Raw genomic sequence first — 19,251 nt, forward strand, 5'->3', positions numbered from 1 at the left:
TGTTTGTTTAATTTTGTTGTTGAATCTATTTGTCCAGCTGAAACTAATATAGGGTTTGTTCTGTTTATATTTAAAATAGAAAGCGAAATATAAACCATTTTTTAAAAGTTTTAGGCAAAATGTGCTTACGATTAATGCATTGGGCAGGCTACAGAAATAGCGATTTGGAAGCTAACGAAACTCCATCATCATTCTTACAGCGCTCGAAGAAAGGTGCCCTGATATGATTCAATGTTCGTCTCAAGAAGGCATGCTTCTACCATTGCACAGCTCGCTAATTTATGAGTGGTGGAAGCATGTAATCTTTTTCGGGGCAAAGCAGACTGATGATAGATCTTGGTAAGCTTGGAAATAGTAATCTCTGTAACATGCTTAATGCTTTCAGCGCATCACATTTTGCCTAAAATTTTATAATAATTAAAGAAAAAAGCTCTAATTAAAAATTATACCGCTAAAGTGAATTTTTCCAAATTGCGTTTATTTAAATACGCAAGAAAAATTAAGTCAACTAGACAAACATTCAGAGCAGTGATAAATAAAGCAAAAGAGAAGAAAACTATTATAATTTCAAGCAGAACTCAACCAAAAAACTCGTGAAATTTGCCAAGAAAATTTCGGGTCTATTTACAATCTAAATATCCACATTAAAGAAGCACGTGGGCGGTGTAGTCTCTATGGCATTGTGTGCAACTAAACAGACACGCGCCTGATTTTAATATAGTAGTCGCGCAAAATAAACAAAAAAGTTTTGGTGGAAAATTCAAACAACATCACGGGCAAAATATTGCTCAAAAAGAGCAACTCGAAAATGACATGGATCAGGATGAGATGGCTTACTTCTTGAATGAATAAGATCATATTCTATATAACCTGCAACAAGATAGTCAGCAAAAAGAACAACGACAAACACATATCCAACAAAATGTTTTCAATGAAAACATGCCGTCAACTTCAATAGCTGCTCTACAACAACAATTTATAGGTAATCATCAACAGATTCAACCACAAACCCAACAACATGATTTGAATGAAAATATGCTATGAACTTCGAGAGCTGTTGAAACAAAGTTTGCAAACCAGGGCCCATCAACGAAAGAGCATTTCGATGAGAGCGACCAGTAACGAGTTTAAAAATTGGTTGGCCAACTAAGAATATTCGGCCATTAATAAAACTGTCAACAGAAACGGATTCCTCTCCGGAGGTATGGATTATTAGTACATCTGATTACGGAACGTTTGGCAGAACATATTTGAGTGAAATTCAATTTTCAATTACCAGCCCAATATAGCAAACTTTCCAGTGATGAATGGAAAATCACAGTTATGCATTACACCTCCAAAATGTCGCAAATAACAAGAAGCGACAGAAACATAACGATAACATCCTCGTATCCTGTGGATATCAAGCAGAATATAATAACTCTGACAAACGGTTTAAGTCTTAACTTCAATTATTGGCTTTTCAAACGGCCCTTCGAAATATAATCATTTTAAAAAAACAACCCAAACATAAGCGTAAATGTTTTGGGATATAAAGTCAAAACGGATCATGTTTTTGGGACAAATGACATCGCTCAAAAGGAAAACGAAGCCCACGTGAACTTGTTGCTGCTGGAAAGTAGTGAGAGACAGCACTACGTGTTAGTTAAAGACACTTCAAGGGAAGAAAATAAAGCAAATAATACTATATGTAATTAATTAAATTACTAATAATTATTTTTTTATTCATTTTTTTTTTTCATTTTCAGTCTTTTACATAGACAGGTTACCTCAAACGCAAGCTATAAACACACAAGGAAACCCAACATGATGGACCATCATAAACGATAATGTAGCAGAGTTGTCTCATAACTCACTGATGAAATCAACAAGTTTATGGAGTTTTCCAACTCAAGACGATGGATTTTAATGCGTACTTGGAAATGTGGATGATAGTAGTAGTAAGTCCATAAGCAATCACATTCCATGTGATTTTTGTTATAAATTAAAATATAATTTTAATGATAGGTATAATAATTTTAAAATTTACACAGGAGAAGATGCTCTGTGGATTTTAATTTTCAAGGTGCTAAAATTGTCATATATGTGGCAAATAATTAGGTAGTGATTGGGATAGAGATCACTGTCATGTGACTGGAAAATACAGAGGACCTACCCATAATAAATGTAGTTTAAAGCACACTGTACCAACATTTATAGCTATTTTCTTTCATAACTTTCCACTTTTTGTGAAAGACCGCCTTAAAAAATATTCCTGGTAATACAACAGTACTGCCAGGAAGTAAGGAGCGATACATTTCCCTTTTCCATAAAGTATATCTTGGTTGTTTCCAACTTTTTTGTATGAAAGTACCGAAAATAACGTAGAGAGACATTTTTAACTCCTAAAGAGATAGCGATTTTAACTACCTTAATATGTAAATAGCTGAAATTTTATAATAAACCTTTAAGAAATATTTATTTGTTTATTTATCGTAAAATAATTTATAAGGAAATAAAAAATTTTAAAAAATACTTTAAAAAATACAAAAAAAGGAAATCTCATATCATTGAGCTGAGAGAAACAAAATAAATAAGTACATTGACGTTTTTGAATTTTTCAATAACAAAGTAAATACTAATATATACAAATTTGTTATATAATTTTTCAACCAGTTCCAGTCAAAGGTGAGTATCCGATGAAGCAATAGTGTATTTTAAACAATATGCCGAAGTATTTTTAGGAATGGGTTGGCTGGTTTCAAATTCAATTTTAACATCTAAAGTTTCGGCTTTAATTGTCTCATTTTGATGACTAACATCAACTACAGTCTTAGGAGTTTCTTTCAATTCATCACATGACATTTTCGATCAAAACATTCCACAATCGATGCCTTCATTGCGTTATAGGTTGAGTAGTTATTAATTGAATACTTTTCCATAAGTTTTTAAAGACTGAATTAAAAATTCTTTTCCATTATCTGTTTGTAAATTTTTTGGTATCAGCCCACTACTAAGAATTTTTTGAAACGCTTTTGACACATAACAAGCTTTTTTCGATTAAATTGCTTCTGCCGAGGCATGTTTGGAAATGTATCTATTACAGATAGTAGATATTTATAACCCTTGTTTATTGTCGAGTAGTTTACCGTTTCGACTAAATCAACTTGTAGTCATTAGTACTTTACCTATGTAAGTACAGTTAATCCTCGATTAATAGGTTCGCTCGGGACCAAGCTTAGCACGGAAAATTGAAGATACGGTTAATAGGTTTTTCTTTTTAAATTTCATTATTTATATATTCTTATGTATGTATGTACCTACATATGGGTCTGCAATTTCTGGACTCCTATTGTTTTCAAAAATTCCAATAGATAACTGTATGCCTCTATTGCTGGAGTTAATGCGAAGTTTCTGGGTCCTGGTAGTGAAGAAAAACGCACGCCTTGTCTGTTTGAGTGTTTTATTGACTAAAAACTATGAAAACAAAATAAAGTAACAAAGAAAGAAAATTTAAAAGGGAACCAATTTCGAGTTGCAGATATATGCATTGAATAAACATTCGCATATCTTGGCTCTTAATAAATAACTTTCCAATACTCCTCCTCAATTCATATATTTGGTAACAAAAAACATTTAAATTAGTTTAATATTTAGTTAGGTTGCGTTTAAGTAGCAGTCTGCCATCAGACTTAGACGTTTTTGTCCATTGTGATACTACAGGAACAGAAGAAGGAAGATGCCTTCTAGTTACTACCGTTGAACCATTAAGATCGCTTTAAAAAGCCAATAATTTGCAAATGTTCACATTCGCCAAATCAGACAGGTCCTCAAAGAAATGAGAACCTAAAGTGAAACTCCTTCTGACTGCTAGTGCGGGATATACACACAGAAGATGTTCTATAGTGTCTTGTTCTTCGAGCTTCTGCAAAAGTCGTTGCTGGCAACCTTCAGTCTGTCAGTGTGTTTTCCGTTTAGATAGTGACCTGTCATGACGGACACAATGACTGAGACGTCTGTTCTAGCCAATGACAGCAAAGCAGTAGACCACTTCAAGTCTAGATTAACCCACATATTTTTGGAATGCCGTGAGCCCTCTCCTTGTGACCATCTATCATTCGTTGTCCTTCGGGCCTGACCCTGAAAACTTAGCTTACAGGCTAGAGGCATACCCACAGATTCCAGTATCCCTGGAATGTGTAGGGTAGTTCCTAGTCTAGCAAGTCCATCCGCTTTACAATTCCCTGGGATATCTCTGTGGCCCGGCACACAGAACAGGGTAGTTTTGAAATGTTTATCCATCTCGTTGAGAGATCTACACAGCCGAGGGCGGTTTTTGTGTTCAGAAATATGTTCACCAGGGATTTAATGGCAGCCTAAGAAAATATACCAATCGTCGTAACGACATTATATATTAGCCATTCTACCAGTTCCTTAATTGCAAAGATCTCCGCTTGATACACACTGCAGTGGTCGGATAACCTTTCCGATATGACCAGTTCTAGATCTTATGAGTACACCCCGAATCCCACCTGATCGTTTTGTTTGACCTATCCGTATAGAAGTTTATATAACTTCTGTTATCAGGGATATCGTTGTTCCAATCGGTTTTATTAGGAATAGTGGTACAGTACTTTTTATCAAAAAGCGGCTCAGGTAGTGTGCCTGGAACATCGGATATTCGGGTATGACAGATTTAACCAAAAAACTGTGAAACTGTGAAAAAATTTTATGGTGAAAGCAATGTGAATTCCTCCTTATTGAGAAAATACACCCTAAAATCACAAAACAATTTTTGAATAACCACCTTTGGGTTGTTTTTTTATTTATGTCATTAGTTTTTGGGTTTAAAATTAAGATTTAAAAAAAAACATGTTCAATTTGGTCTTAACAAGACAACCAACAGGAAAGCCGCAGGCATTTCGAAATTTCCAATTTACCGTTGTTTCCGTTAATTGTATGAATTTTCAGACAAAGCATATGTTTGATTTTTTCGAACTGTGACTTTGAAAGAATTATTTCGTGTGAATTGGCGGTTACCTAAATATTTATTTGGTGAAACGAGTGTGAAAAAGGAAAATTATTTTTGGCGAAGCCAAGGTCACACCGAATTGTATCAAGGATAAAACAGTGTCCGTTACCGCCACATGACCAAGGAGAAAGCTCCCTTAACCTCACGGTAGTGGTCGCTGCAATTTGGGTAGCCACAATGTCCAGAGGCATAGGATGTAGCATTAAATTCAGTGCATCAGAGGCTGTGATGCACAAAGAAGCCATCCTTCGGATCGGGTTAAGTATTAAGCAGTAGGTGGGCTTCTGAAGCGCCGTCCACCAGACCACAATACCATATAGCATTTTAGGTCTGACAACTGCTGTATATACCCAATGCATAACACGCGGTCTAAACCCCCAACTTTTGCCAATGGCCCTCTTGTTGTTTCCAAACTGTTGGATTTTAAGTAAAATTTCCTGTCCAGCAAAATACCTAGGTATTTTGCGCTTTCTGTAAATGGTTCACTTTCTCCACTCAAGGAGACAGGTTCCCCTGTAGGCAACTTGTATTTCCGGCTGAAAAGAACTATTTCTGTCTTGCACGGAAGTATATCTCTTAGAGTGATGGGAAACTTTCCCCTAACCGCAATTGCAACGTTATCAGCGTACGTGACCACTTCTACACCGTTTCCTTCCAGAGACAATAATATATTGTAAATGGCTATATTCCAAAGTAGAGGAGACAGTACACCTCCTTGAGGTGTTCCTCTGCTTACCCATCTTTTTAGACCCCAAGCCTGCCGTAATGCATCTTTTAGAAAGTAAGTTATTAATAAACATTCTTACGGTAGAGTTGATGCCTAGAAACTGCAACTCTTTCATCATTGACGTCGGTTTTACATTATTGAAAGCACCTTCAATGTCAAGAAATGCTACCATTGTATATTCCTTGACAGCGAGAGAATCCTCTATGTTGCCGACTAGGTCGTGAAGGGCTGTTTCAGTGAATTTGCCTTTAATATATGCATGCTGCTGCCGCGACAGGCAATCTCCAGGGATCTTCGCCCAAAGATATGTTTCTATCAACTTCTTAAAATCCTTCAGCATAAAGAATAAAATACTAATAAGACGAAAATCTTTCGATTTCGTGTGGTAGGGTTTTCCTGTTTTCGGAATGAAAATGTCCTTAGTGTCCCTCCATCCCACAGGTATATATGACATTCTGATATAAGAAGAGTATATCTCCCTTAGCTAGGGAACCAGTCTATTACGACTTAAAGGAGACGAAACTTCTTATCGCCCAAAGGATTTTCGGCTAACACACAATTTCCCTAATAGCCTCCGACGAATGCATATCAGAGACAACCTCTTCTGGCGCCACGTTGTCCGTTGGAGAATTTCCCGGGAAATGTGTATCAACGAGTAGTTCAAGTATTTCCTTACTAGACATTGTCCAAACATTCTCTGACTTCTGAATATACCCCACCGTAATAGGTGTCGAGGACAAAATCTTCCTTAGCCTAGAGGCCTCAGATGTATCCTCCGCGGAGATGCAGAACTATATTTTCCTAACTCAGCCTTATAGATGTCCCAATCGTTTTGTGCTCTTGTGGCTTTTGCTCTGTTGAAGAGTTTTCTGCAGTCCTTCCTTAGACCAACCAGCTCTGGGGTCCACCATGCCCCTTGGCTTGGCACTAGGGCATGCTGACACAAGCGAGTCATTCAGGGCCTTCCTGATCCGCTTCACCACTATGTCTGTATCCTCCGTAGTTTCCTTTTCTGGTCTAAAATAGACGTGCAGAATTTGTGCCGACATTTATCGCAATCCACTTTTCCTCTGTTTAGCCGAGGGACCATAACCGCAGTATTCTCCTAGGCTGAAACTAATATAATGATGTTCAGAGAAGCTGTGTTCACCCAATACATCTCAGACGCATATTCTTCCATTTTAATCTTCCGATTCAAAGTTAATATCTAGTACCTCCTGCCTGTTCCTGATAATAAAAGTCGGTTTATCTCCTTTATTACAAATCGCCCTTTCGTGGACATCCGAACTTCATCATATTTGGTGATGCGCATTAGCATCACTTCCTACAATGAGGCTTTTCTTCCCTACAAAAGTGACTTCAACCAGCGACTTAAAGATTGAAGGCGGCATCTTTGAATAGGCTGGTCCGAACGACACCCACAGAGAAGTTAACATGGCATAGTACCTCACAAATGTTACCAGCATTAGGAGGCGAAAGCCACCGCTGAAATTTTTTCTGATGGTCTCGCCAGGACTCGAACCTAAGTGTTTCCGTACGCATCCAGGGGCATGTGAGAAAGCTGTGGAACCACTCTTCCTCATCACACTGGGCACTTACGGTGTGGACGATTTCTCCTTAGATGCTTCTATCGAAGTACTTTGTGGGTTCCGTGATTCCCCGCTGGCGCGCATCTTGAGCCCAGTCCAACTTTGTGACCCACCCACACTGGGCTCGGGTGCCAGTGGCAGGGGGAATTTTCAATCTCCAGCCATTCACCAGACTTTAGCGAAGTGGTCGATAGTTCCTCAGGCAACTGTTCAGCAGCAACTGCTGAGTCGTCTCCTGACTCCCCAACCCCACCGCGTCTATATACTTGTTGAATCCGTAGGATACAACTCCTTCAGACTTGTTGAGGTCTGCGAGACAGCCGGAGTTTAGTACGAATACTGCAAGTCTCTGGTCACCATCAGCCTCATCCAACCTACCAATCTTCCAGTAGGTAGTTGAAAGATTGGGATTACATTCCCTTAGTCTTCCAAGTATCGATTCAGGATCTGAGGAAATCCTTGGTATCCAAGTACGCGCCATTGGTCGAAAAGGAATATCTTCCTTCTTGACTAAATCTAGTGCTTCACCTGGCCATATCTCACCAATCTTTAGCGCACAACGATACATGTAGTCTTTGGGTTAGCCTGTGCAGCGAATTCCCGAGCCAATTTAGGGGGTCTCTCTCCCTATTAGTAAGAGTCTTAGGATCATTCGCACCGAGCCTCTCAATAAACATGAAAGCGATGCCTCGTCTATTATTACAGCGTGTTTGTTAGCCGGGTAAGGCCGACGGCCTAGGAAAATTATAGGCATGCAAAGTAAGAATAGGTTCGTCCTTATCCTTAAGACTCGAATCAGGAGTCTTCGTCAAAAGTCTTTGCTGACTAGTCGTCTGTCGTCTAGTGGAGCCTGGAGCAGCCGCTCCACCAGTCGAGGTTTCAGTAGCAAACCACATGCTACGGCCTGATACCACCATCGTAGCTGATGGGTCTTTGGAGTCCTTTCTAAGCCTACTCCCGGAATTTAGTTACTTAAGCCTAATAAAGATGTACGTTTTTCATGGTTTGTTTTATTCAAGTTGTTCGTTAGTACATCTGCAATCTGTGTTGCAGTATAATAATTCAATTTGCTTATTCTTATATAAATCTCTAATATGATTATTCCTTATATCTATATGCGTTTTTAACTAATTGCAATGCACCCTGATTATCGCTTTGTACCTCAATAACATTCTCGCGGTGTATTTTTTTTTTTTCATTAAGAAGCCTACTTATGCATGTTGCCTCCTTAGTCGAGAGTGCCACGTATTCCACCTCTGTGCTAGATACATTTTGTTTTCTACTCTTCCAAGAAATTGCTCTTCCTGCCAAAATAAAAGTATAACCCTTATACGACTTACGATCTAACGCATCACCACACCAATCGGCGTCAATAAAACATTGCACCTGATCACCAGTTTTCACATACAAGTTCCGTGTCAACAGTTTTGTTCAAATATCGAAGTACCCTTTTCGCTGCCTTAAAATGTTCGTTATGTAGGTCAATATTCTTTTGAGAAAGTTTTGAAACTGAATGTGTAATATCAGGCCTCGTATATACGCCTATATACAATTACAATGCTATTAGCAATCGATATTCCAATTGACTTACCCGTTTACAATTGTTTTCGGTACAGGCTACTTGAAAATTCGGATCTAGTGTCGTTGTTATGTGCTTACAATTTTCCAAGCCGTATCTTTTTAACAAATCTACAATATGTGCCCTTTGGCTTATTGCTATCGAACCCGTCGGACCATCCCTTCAATTTCCATGCTCAAAAAATGATTAACCTGACCTTTATCTACGACTTGTAATTTACTTGCTATTTCCCTTTTCATATTTTCTAGGTCATTTGAATCTGAACTAGCTGCCAACATATAGTCGACAAAAACTGCTGGCTAGCAGTTTATTTTCTCTTTTACCTTTTTATGTACATTACCTAAAACCAATCTCATTTAAAATAAAATTGAACTTACTATTCCAATGTAACCCAGATTGTTTAAGTCCATACAGCGCCGTTGCCAAACTTTTGGGGCTGCACTTTGTAAACATTGTCATCTAACTCGCTATTTAAATAGGCTGTTGAAACATCCATTTGTTGCATGAAGACCATATTATGCTGCTGCAGCAAACACCATTCTTATTGTTTCATACCTAACGACTTGAGAAAATGTTTCGTCGTAGTTAACTCCGTATACCTCGTTCGATGTCACCACTTTTGTTTTTCTTTAATGCAAATACCATTTGCTTCCAATCGCCTTTTGTCCTTCAGATAGCTCCACAAGTTGCCACGTATTGTTATTAATGAGGGCTCCGTGCATGGTCACTTCATCGACATTTTCTGGCACATTAACATTTTTTATGTTGTTATCTTCAGTCTACCTGGACCGCCGCTGCACACAATTTTTGGTCTTTCTGGGCCGCTGCTGTTGGTCATATCTTCTAATGGATCATCGCTTTCATATTCACTTGCAGTCTACCTGGTCCGACGCTGCGCACAATTTTTAGTCTTCCTGGGCCGCTGTTGCTGATCATATATTCTAATGGATCATCGCTTTCATATTCACTTGCAGATTCGTAGTCACTTTGATGATCTATTTTCTGTTGTGTTATTTCTTGATGACTGCTTGGATCATTTACGTATTGTTCAACCCTTTCGGCAACAAATCAATCTCTGCGTAATTTTTCTGGTCAACTTCCACGAAATAAACGTCTCTGCTTACGATGATTTTTCTTGTGGTCTTTTCGTACAGTCGATATGCCGCCGTGTCGGAGTATCCAACCATAATATACTCCTTGCCTTTTGGTTTAAATTTTGTGTGCTGCTTCTTGTCAAGTGAAATGGCGAGGGCTTTAAATGTTCTCAGGTGTTTGACTATTGGTTTTCGGTTATACCAAACCTCATACTGCGTGCCATCTTCTAAAGCCTTTGTTGGTGATCTATTTCGCAGATATGCAGGAGTGTTAACAGCTTCAGCCCAAACAATTTGCAAAAGACCCCTGTTTACCAGTATGCATCGAGCCATCTCCACCAACGTCCTTCTGAATCTCTCTGCGACGCCGTTTTGTTGGGAAGTATACGATACTGTTAACTGGCTGTGCCATTGTCACTGCGCAAAAATTTTAGTTTTCTTGTCAACTTGCCTCTCCACCATGGTTTTAAACTCTTTGAATTTCTCGAAGACTTTGTCTTTTTTCTTCAAAAAATACACATGCACATATTGGCTTTTGTCGTCAATGAATGTATGTATGTATTTCGCTCCTCCATTTGATGCTGTATTGATAGGGCCACATACGTCGCTATGCACAATTTCCAATAGCTCCTGTGCTCTATTACCGTGCTTTGAAATTGTTTCACACAGCATTTTCTTTGCACATACACTTTGCAATCGATGTTCACAAGCACATTGATTCGTAGACCTTTAATCATTTCAAAGCATGCCCATATCGCTTATGCCACTTCATACTCTCATAACTTTTGTTGCATGAGAATAACACGTTTTCTTTGCTTTCAAAAAATCTTTAATGCTTTGCTATACTTGCGTCGTTATAGTTAACTTCCACACTGCAGCCGCTATTGACCGTTTTTTTTAACAAAAAGAAAATTACACTGCAGGCATGCTATGTACAAAACATCCCTTAATGTCACATCTATTGCCTTAATGTAAATTTGACTTCTGCATTGCGATTGGATTTTGTTGTTGCCTGCTAGAAAAATTTCTTCTGCGTGATTCTCGAACTGGGTAAACAAACTGCGGTCACAACATAAGCGCGCAGAAGCACCACTATCAACGCACCACATATGTTTTTGTAAATTTACTGCGTCGTGCATTGTAAATGCTCGGTTGGGTTGAACATTAGTTTCTCTCTTCTGCTCTCCTTTGTTAGGTCTGCCTCTGCACTGCGCTGCGAAATGATCAACACGTCCGCAAATAAAGCGTTTCAAATTTGTTTTTCGTCTTTGAGTCTTGTTACCATTGCCGTTGTTTTTGTTGGTGACTGCTTTTCGTTTTTTGTGCTTTTGTTTACGTGCCATAAAAACTCGAACACTACCATTGGCATTCGCACCGTCGTTGTTGACTTTCCGGCATTCACTTTCCTCACTCAATTTTACCTTCAGAGTGCTTAGTAGTGATAACTTATCTCTGGCTTCCAACGCAACAACCAAATTATGGTATGATCGTGGAAGGCTTGCTAACAGCATAATGACGAATAACTCCTCCTATAGGGCGATTCCAGTCTCGGCCAATTTCTCCACTGTGGACACATATTTGCAAATGTACTCCTGTACATATTCCTCGTCAGTCATACGCATTTGCAAAAGGTGTTTGAAGAGAGGAACTTTTCGAACCGGTCTCTTTGGTCGGTGTACCTCTTTAATTGTTTAATTTGTTCCATGTGTCTGCCGCAATTTTACAATTTTTAATTTCAATATAATTTTGTTTTCTCGTCCTTGTTTTACCATGTTGCTACTAGTGCAGCGTTTGTTGCTGTGGGCTCTGGTTTAATATCTTCTCCAGACACAACCGACCAAAAGTCTTGATGTACAAAAACACTTTTAACTTAAAGAGATTCCATGAATCGTAATTGTTGTTGTCCAGCTTCTGGATGTTGAAGAGCGAATTCATATTGAGCAGGTCGAATTCGGTGGAAGAAATATTAATGGAACTTTTTCAGATATCAAAACATTTACATCTGGTTGTGCTCTCATCCTTTGCTCCTCGTTCCTTATCGACGCCAATGTTTTGTTTGCCTTACTTATGGCTTGTTTTAAACCATCCATAGATTCACTTCTATAGGCATATTTTAAAAGTGTTTCTTCTTTCGCGTAAAGTTTCCTAAATACAAAACAACCGAGGTGTGTATTTACTGTGATCTTTAATCAGTTCTAATAGTTCCTGAATTGAAAGAACTTTACATTCTCCTCTTTTTTTTTTGCTGTTGAAGCCATTGTCGACCAAACACCTTGACTAGCCATTTTTCAATTACAAACTCACAGATAGAATTTTAACTCAAAATAAGAAGGGGAATCCCAGAATTTTACATCAATCATGTATTTGGTGCACGGATAATAGAGGTAAGCATGGTTAATAGTTGAAGCACGGATAGTAGAGATAAACCACGGTTAATAGAGGTCCAAAACAAACACAGCATCCCGGTTAACCGGTTAAAAGATACCCGGATAATCGAAGTTCAAATGTACATTCAGTCTCTAAATAAAAATTGACCGGTCAAGTTGTACGCGACTTTATAATAAAGAAAAAAACAACTTAAAAATTTGCCTCTAGAAGTAAATCTATGGTTGACTTGAAAACAAGACATACACAAAAAAAATCTGAAAATCCAAAAGTTGATTTCGCAACATAGGAATGGTTTCGTCAAGAAAGATTAAATGGAATCCCAATTTCGGGTGAGTTGACTCAAATTTAAAGCCAAATAATTTCATGAAAAACTAAACATAAATTCGGAATGCAAGTACTTAACTGCTTGGCTAAAAAAATTCAAAAAATGTGCTGATTATGAATCAGCCATTCTGTTTGTAGAAGTCTAACGGGAATATATTCAAAGTGAAAATCTGTCAACTGAATTATCTATTGATGGATACAAAGCATCAATAGATAATTGGGTACAAAGCATTAAAAGAGGGAATAGCCGCCTTGCTTTATAGTAATGCAGCTGGGACGCACAGATGCAAATTCATTGTAATAGGAAAAAGTGCCAATCAAGAGCATTAAAAAATTTTTTAAAACCTTCCTGTAATTTATAAATCAAATTAAAAAGCCTGGACATATTTCTCAAGTGGTTCAACAACAATTTTGTGTCAGAAGTAAGAGAACATCAACAAAACATTGGCTTCGATAAGAAGTGCAAAGTGTTTTTGCTTCTAGATAATCGTCCAGCATAATCGGATGTAAGTGTTCTGACGAAAAGGCGAACTATATCGCTGTATACAACAAGACATTGTAATACCTACTGGATGTTCTATTGATAGCCTCTCAAAGAGTATCAAGTGCGATGATAATGTCACATCCTGTGCTATTGTATCTGATACCGGCATAATACATATGGCTAATCAAAGCGAAGATTACGAGACTGATGGTTGTTCCGAAGAATCAGACAAAGGAAACTCAAAAGAACGGAAACACCCATATTAGCTTAAGAAATAAAGGAATGCATTGTTCTATTGGAATTTCTTGAAAATAATAGTAGTAATGGATGTACATCGCCTACAAACAAATCTGCATAAACAAAAATTTTACGCACAAAAACAAACACCATTGCATAATTACTTTATTCAGTTAAATATAATATACACATTTATTTAAAAACGCAATCTATATACCAATGTACGCATATAAAACCATAAAAACTCTGTATGGCATTGAAAAAAATTAAGAAACATACATAATTAATGAGTTTTAGAAAAAAAAACCTCCCTTAACCGTGTTTCGATTTTCCGAGATAAGCTCGGTCCCAAGTGAGCCAGATAATCAAGGTTCAACTGTACGTTTATTTTCACGAAAACATAAAAAGAGATAAACTTCTAAAGAAGGTTCCCCATGAATGTCGAAAAGTAAACCTTGATTTTTGTAAAGGATCTGAAACTCATTGGGTTGCTTATTATAAAAAAGGAGACCAAGTGGAATACTTAGATAGTTTTGGAAATCTCCAGCCACACATGGGAATAGTAAACTATATAGATAGCGATATAAAATACAATTATATAGAAAACAAAATTTTGATTCTTTTAAATATGGTCAATTAAGTTTGTACTTGTTACACCAATATAAATAATGAAATCTAGAAAAAAATGCATATTTTTATTTCAATATAGTTCATATGTTACTTAGTATCCATTCTTTGTATTAGATTGTAAATTTTAATATCTTGTTTTGCAATATGAAACATTTTTTTTACCAAAGTCATAACGTAGACATAGCAAATCAATTTCAATGTTCGGCTCCTTAAACCAAGTATTTCTGAAAACAGTCCTGTTTAATGCTGCGTACGTTGGTGTATTGTAATTAAAGGAGAAATGAGCAATTTGTTTCCTTAAAATTCCGACTTATAGATCCCCAGGCTTCGCTATCCAGTTTTATTTTGTTTTTACCTTGAAGTAAAACAAGATATGACCCTTCATTTTTATTACAAAATACAATTGAATATGTTAATTTCTTCGTATCGATCAAAACAAGCTTGAATGTAGGCCTTGTATGTTATTAGATGTAGCCACAATTCCAGCGTCAGTCCTATTAAATTTGTCGTTTTCTTCAGCCATATTATAGGCGCGAAAAGCATGATGGAAACGCGGCAAGTTATCTGCAAATTCAGGTCGACGAAATACTCCACATCGAAAACAAATTCAAGAGTTTGGAAATGTGAATTTTCTTTTTTTTCTGATCCATTCTTTCGAGGTTTTAGAATATACTAATGCCTCCTCTTATAGTTTTTTCAAAACGTCCACCAAAATTTCAAATTTCAATCTGCACGATTTTGTACTGGTTGATTTGCAATATTGCCATACAAATAATGTAAACATAGAGTTTAAAAAAAAGTTTTAGAAGTATGAGAAATTATTTCATAATTGCCATTTTCATAAGGATGAAAAGTTTAGGTATGCTGTTAATAATTTATTTAAAGTCTTTGTATTCATCGAAGGCAAGCAATCAATTCTTTTCATGAAATAATATATGATGAATTAAATTAAAAAAAAACAACAACAAATATAAAGACATTCGTTTATTATTTTTAAATTTTATTATGTATGTTTGTTTCATTTATTTTTCTTAAGTTTATTCCCAATATTTATAAAATGTATATTTAAACATTTAAATATGGGCTGTAAATGGCGCTTGCAATTATTTCTGTTTGGAAATAGAAAAGGATCCTCCGTTGATGTATCGAATAGCAACATCATCCAAAGAACTAAAGCTTTTAATCAAATATAACGTATGTCCCTCCAAACTCAGCACTACTACATCTCCGTATTGGGTTGTGGTTCGATAACAACAATCAATAACGCATTCACGCCTTCACATTTAAAATTGGTTTTAGATTATTGTTATTAATTTTACATATCAATTCCAAATTATCAGATATGACGCTTATTTTGCACCATCAACACTATTCAAAATGTTGCTTTCTTTCTTCTTACCCTTTTATGCAAAACAATGTACAATGAGGATCAATCCCACACTAAACAAAGGGTACCATAGGATCCATACCAATGAGATTTTCATAACACCATGATTTGCAACCTTAATAGAATCAATCCCTCATATTCCACCGCCAATCCCGTAATAAACATATCCTCCACACTTTACAACACACAAGAAATGCGCAAGTGCCACAGCCATATCAATGACATTTTTATAGCAACATAATTAATTAAGCAACATAACCTAACCTACCACCGTCAATCCTTTCGCAAACATATCCTCTACACTTTACAATACACAAGAAATGATTGCCTTCAAAGGGTTACATAGGGTCTATATCAATGCCATTTTTATGACATCATAATTAGTAGACAACCCTAGTTAAACAAGCAATTAACTGTCTATACGTAATTAATTTGAATTTGTAAACACCAACTTTACCTACTTACAACTTAACAATATTCCTGAATACAATTAAATCCATTGCTGCAGGTCTGATGGATATGGACAGTGTTATACCATTGATTTATGCGTAAGCAACAACTTTATAAACGTTGTCTCATGACATTGGATGGTAAAACTTTATCTGGAAAAGGGCTAAACTAATTTAATTTTTTAGATCCCTAAAATGCAACCAAAACAATTATTTAAATTTTTTAAATAGTATGTTTTATAAATATGGGCGTTCGCCGCGTATTTTTGTCGAAGATTCTAAAGCGCGTTGAGCTTTGTTTTTGAGTGTCGCGTTGCAAAATGGAACTCTGCAAACAAATCCCACGAAAGCGACGCATGAAGTTAAAAAAATTTCAACTTTGACGCTTGAAGTTAGCATCGTTCAGTGCTGCCACATGTAGATACAATAATTTTTTAGTCGTCAAAGCTAAAAATTGTCCACCTTTTGCGTGTCGATTTCTTGGCGTTTGTTTGCAACGTTGCATTTTTCGATACAGCGTTTCTGTTTTGCCTTAGCATTGACTTATTGCAGCGTTCTTCGTCTCAACGATGGTTATACTAACTTGTTTGTTACCATTTTTCCAAATGTCATAACCTTGTTTCACGTCCCTTTAGTGAAACTTCTCCCGGCCGACACGGGATAACTATGAGCATCACACAGGCTGGAACTTTGAGCTCCAACTTGCGTGGTGTCCATCGTTACCACGAAAAGCTACTGGGGGCGTCTACAGTTTGCGGATGCTGGAAAGCTCCTTTTTTATGCAGAGTAGCTGCAAATGCGTCCGGGGCAGTCAGCGATTTTCGAGGTGAGAGTCTCAGTGTGGCGTCAGGTGGCACTGGCTCTTAATTAAATACTGAGTGCCAATGATACTTGAGATGACAAGGCGAGTTATTGGCGTCTTCAAATAACCAATGGCCAACATCAGCGTCTGTTCCCAGGTTAGGAGCGGCTGGGGGCGAGCGTTGGATCTTGGAGCAAGCGACTCGCCACAACGAGGGATACATGTGCAATCCGACAAAACCCATGCGGTTGGGGCGCTGTGCCAGTAACCCGCCCCGGAAAACTATGATAAACAAAGGAATAGTAAAAACGGAGGTTGAGCCTCCACGAGGTAACGTCCGATAATTGGTTGAGGCTATTATATATCTACTATAATAAATTTCGCCGCGGCAAAAAAACATGGTAGTTAGTAGCAATATATTTCAAAATCAAAATATTCAAAAAGCTACATGGCTGTCACCCGATCAAAACACGAGGAATCAATTGATCACGTTGTGATAGATGGAAGGCATTTATCCAGCGTGTTAGATGTACGATCGATCCGTGGATCGAATATAGATTCGGATCATTACCTTGTAGCGGCAAAGGTTCGCACCCGTTTGAACATAGCGAGGAAAGTATGATTTGACACTGCACGGAAGCTGGACCTTAAAAAAAGGCAAACACAACAGATGTTAGCGGCATACTCCACTCGACTGACCCAACTGCTTGATGAAAGCAGTCCTTGTTCCGATGATATAATGGCGCAGTGGCAAACTATTGCCCACTCCATGAAAAATGCCGCGAAATCCGTACTTGGGTACCGGAAGCCGCCTCCAAGAAACCCATCGTACGACCAAGAGTGTCGAGATGCTACTAAGCCAAGAATGCGGCATATAGAGTAACCCTGCAATCAGTAGCAACGCGCCAGATGAAGGAGAGGTATGGGGAGAGAAGGAGATTCTATCAAAGAATTAAACATCAAACCGATGGCTTTGGTGCAGGCATATCCTCCTGCAGAGGCAAAGAAGGAAATCTGGTATCTGACACAGATAGCATGCTGAGGATATGGAAAGTACATTTTACCCAACTGCTAGTGTCCGACGCTGGTGCCGAAGATAATACCGCAGAATCAATCAATAATGATGGTTAGAATGTTTACCTAGAAGTCAGAATGAGGTCCAAGTAGCAGTGACCCGACTAAAGAACAACAAGGCATCAGGAGCCGACGGGTTGCCCTCTGAACCATTTAAGACCGGAGGCGACACGCTGAAGGCGTATGCATCAGCTTATCTGCACAATCTGGATAGAGGGACGCATACCCGATGATTGGAACCTTAGCATACTATGTCCCGTACACAAGAAAGGAGACAAGACGGAATGTGCTAACTACAGAGGAATAAGTCTTCTCCCCATCGCATGCAAGATACTCTCGAGCGTACTATGTAAAAGATTAAAACCTAAAGCCATTGAGATAATTGGGCCCTATCAATGCGGCTTTAGACTTGGAAAATCCACCCTGGACCAGATATTCACACTACGCCAAATCCTGGAAAAGACCATAGAATGACAAATCAACTCCTACCAAATAAACGTCTCTGCTTACGATGATTTTTCTTGTGGTCTTTTCGTACAGTCGATATGCCGCCGTGTCGGAGTATCCAACCATAATATACTCCTTGCCTTTTGGTTTAAATTTTGTGTGCTGCTTCTTGTCAAGTGAAATGGCGAGGGCTTTAAATGTTCTCAGGTGTTTGACTATTGGTTTTCGGTTATACCAAACCTCATACTGCGTGCCATCTTCTAAAGCCTTTGTTGGTGATCTATTTCGCAGATATGCAGGAGTGTTAACAGCTTCAGCCCAAACAATTTGCAAAAGACCCCTGTTTACCAGTATGCATCGAGCCATCTCCACCAACGTCCTTCTGAATCTCTCTGCGACGCCGTTTTGTTGGGAAGTATACGATACTGTTAACTGGCTGTGCCATTGTCACTGCGCAAAAATTTTAGTTTTCTTGTCAACTTGCCTCTCCACCATGGTTTTAAACTCTTTGAATTTCTCGAAGACTTTGTCTTTTTTCTTCAAAAAATACACATGCACATATTGGCTTTTGTCGTCAATGAATGTATGTATGTATTTCGCTCCTCCATTTGATGCTGTATTGATAGGGCCACATACGTCGCTATGCACAATTTCCAATAGCTCTTGTGATCTATTACCGTGCTTTGAAATTGTTTCACACAGCATTTTCTTTGCACATACACTTTGCAATCGATGTTCACAAGCACATTGATTCGTAGACCTTTAATCATTTCAAAGCATGCCCATATCGCTTATGCCACTTCATACTCTCATAACTTTTGTTGCATGAGAATAACATGTTTTCTTTGCTTTCAAAAAATCTTTAATGCTTTGCTATACTTGCGTCGTTATAGTTAACTTCCACACTGCAGCTGCTATTGACCGTTTTTTTAACAGAAAGAAAATTACACTGCAGGCATGCTATGTACAAAACATCCCTTAATGTCACATCTATTGCCTTAATGTAAATTTGACTTCTGCATTGCGATT

The 19,251-nt window shown here is 37.9% G+C and overlaps 1 protein-coding gene and 1 long non-coding RNA gene across 14 annotated transcripts in view; one reads left to right on the forward strand and one right to left on the reverse strand.

Moving 5' to 3' along the window:
• The window catches only part of LOC106093487 (putative FERM domain-containing protein FRMD8P1), a 251,624-nt gene that overhangs the window by 216,962 nt on the left and 15,411 nt on the right, over window positions 1-19,251 (reverse strand). The window contains exon 3 of one of the 12 annotated variants that reach the window (XR_009397256.1): window positions 3,304-3,456. The exons of the other annotated variants lie outside the window; for them this stretch is intronic. The gene's annotated coding sequence lies outside the window, so the exon portion shown is untranslated. The remainder of the gene's footprint in view (window positions 1-3,303; window positions 3,457-19,251) is intronic. 12 annotated transcript variants of the gene reach the window in all.
• Window positions 482-2,422, forward strand: LOC106092814 (uncharacterized). 2 transcript variants are annotated; one of them, XR_001222231.2, is made up of 3 exons: window positions 482-1,690; window positions 1,749-1,940; window positions 2,008-2,422. It is a non-coding gene; the product is annotated as an uncharacterized LOC106092814 (long non-coding RNA). The 2 variants fall into 2 exon arrangements; XR_001222232.2 differs by having other exon boundaries at window positions 2,034-2,422.

Source organism: Stomoxys calcitrans, chromosome 2, assembly GCF_963082655.1.
Source record: "Stomoxys calcitrans chromosome 2, idStoCalc2.1, whole genome shotgun sequence".
Classification (NCBI taxonomy): domain Eukaryota; kingdom Metazoa; phylum Arthropoda; class Insecta; order Diptera; family Muscidae; genus Stomoxys; species Stomoxys calcitrans.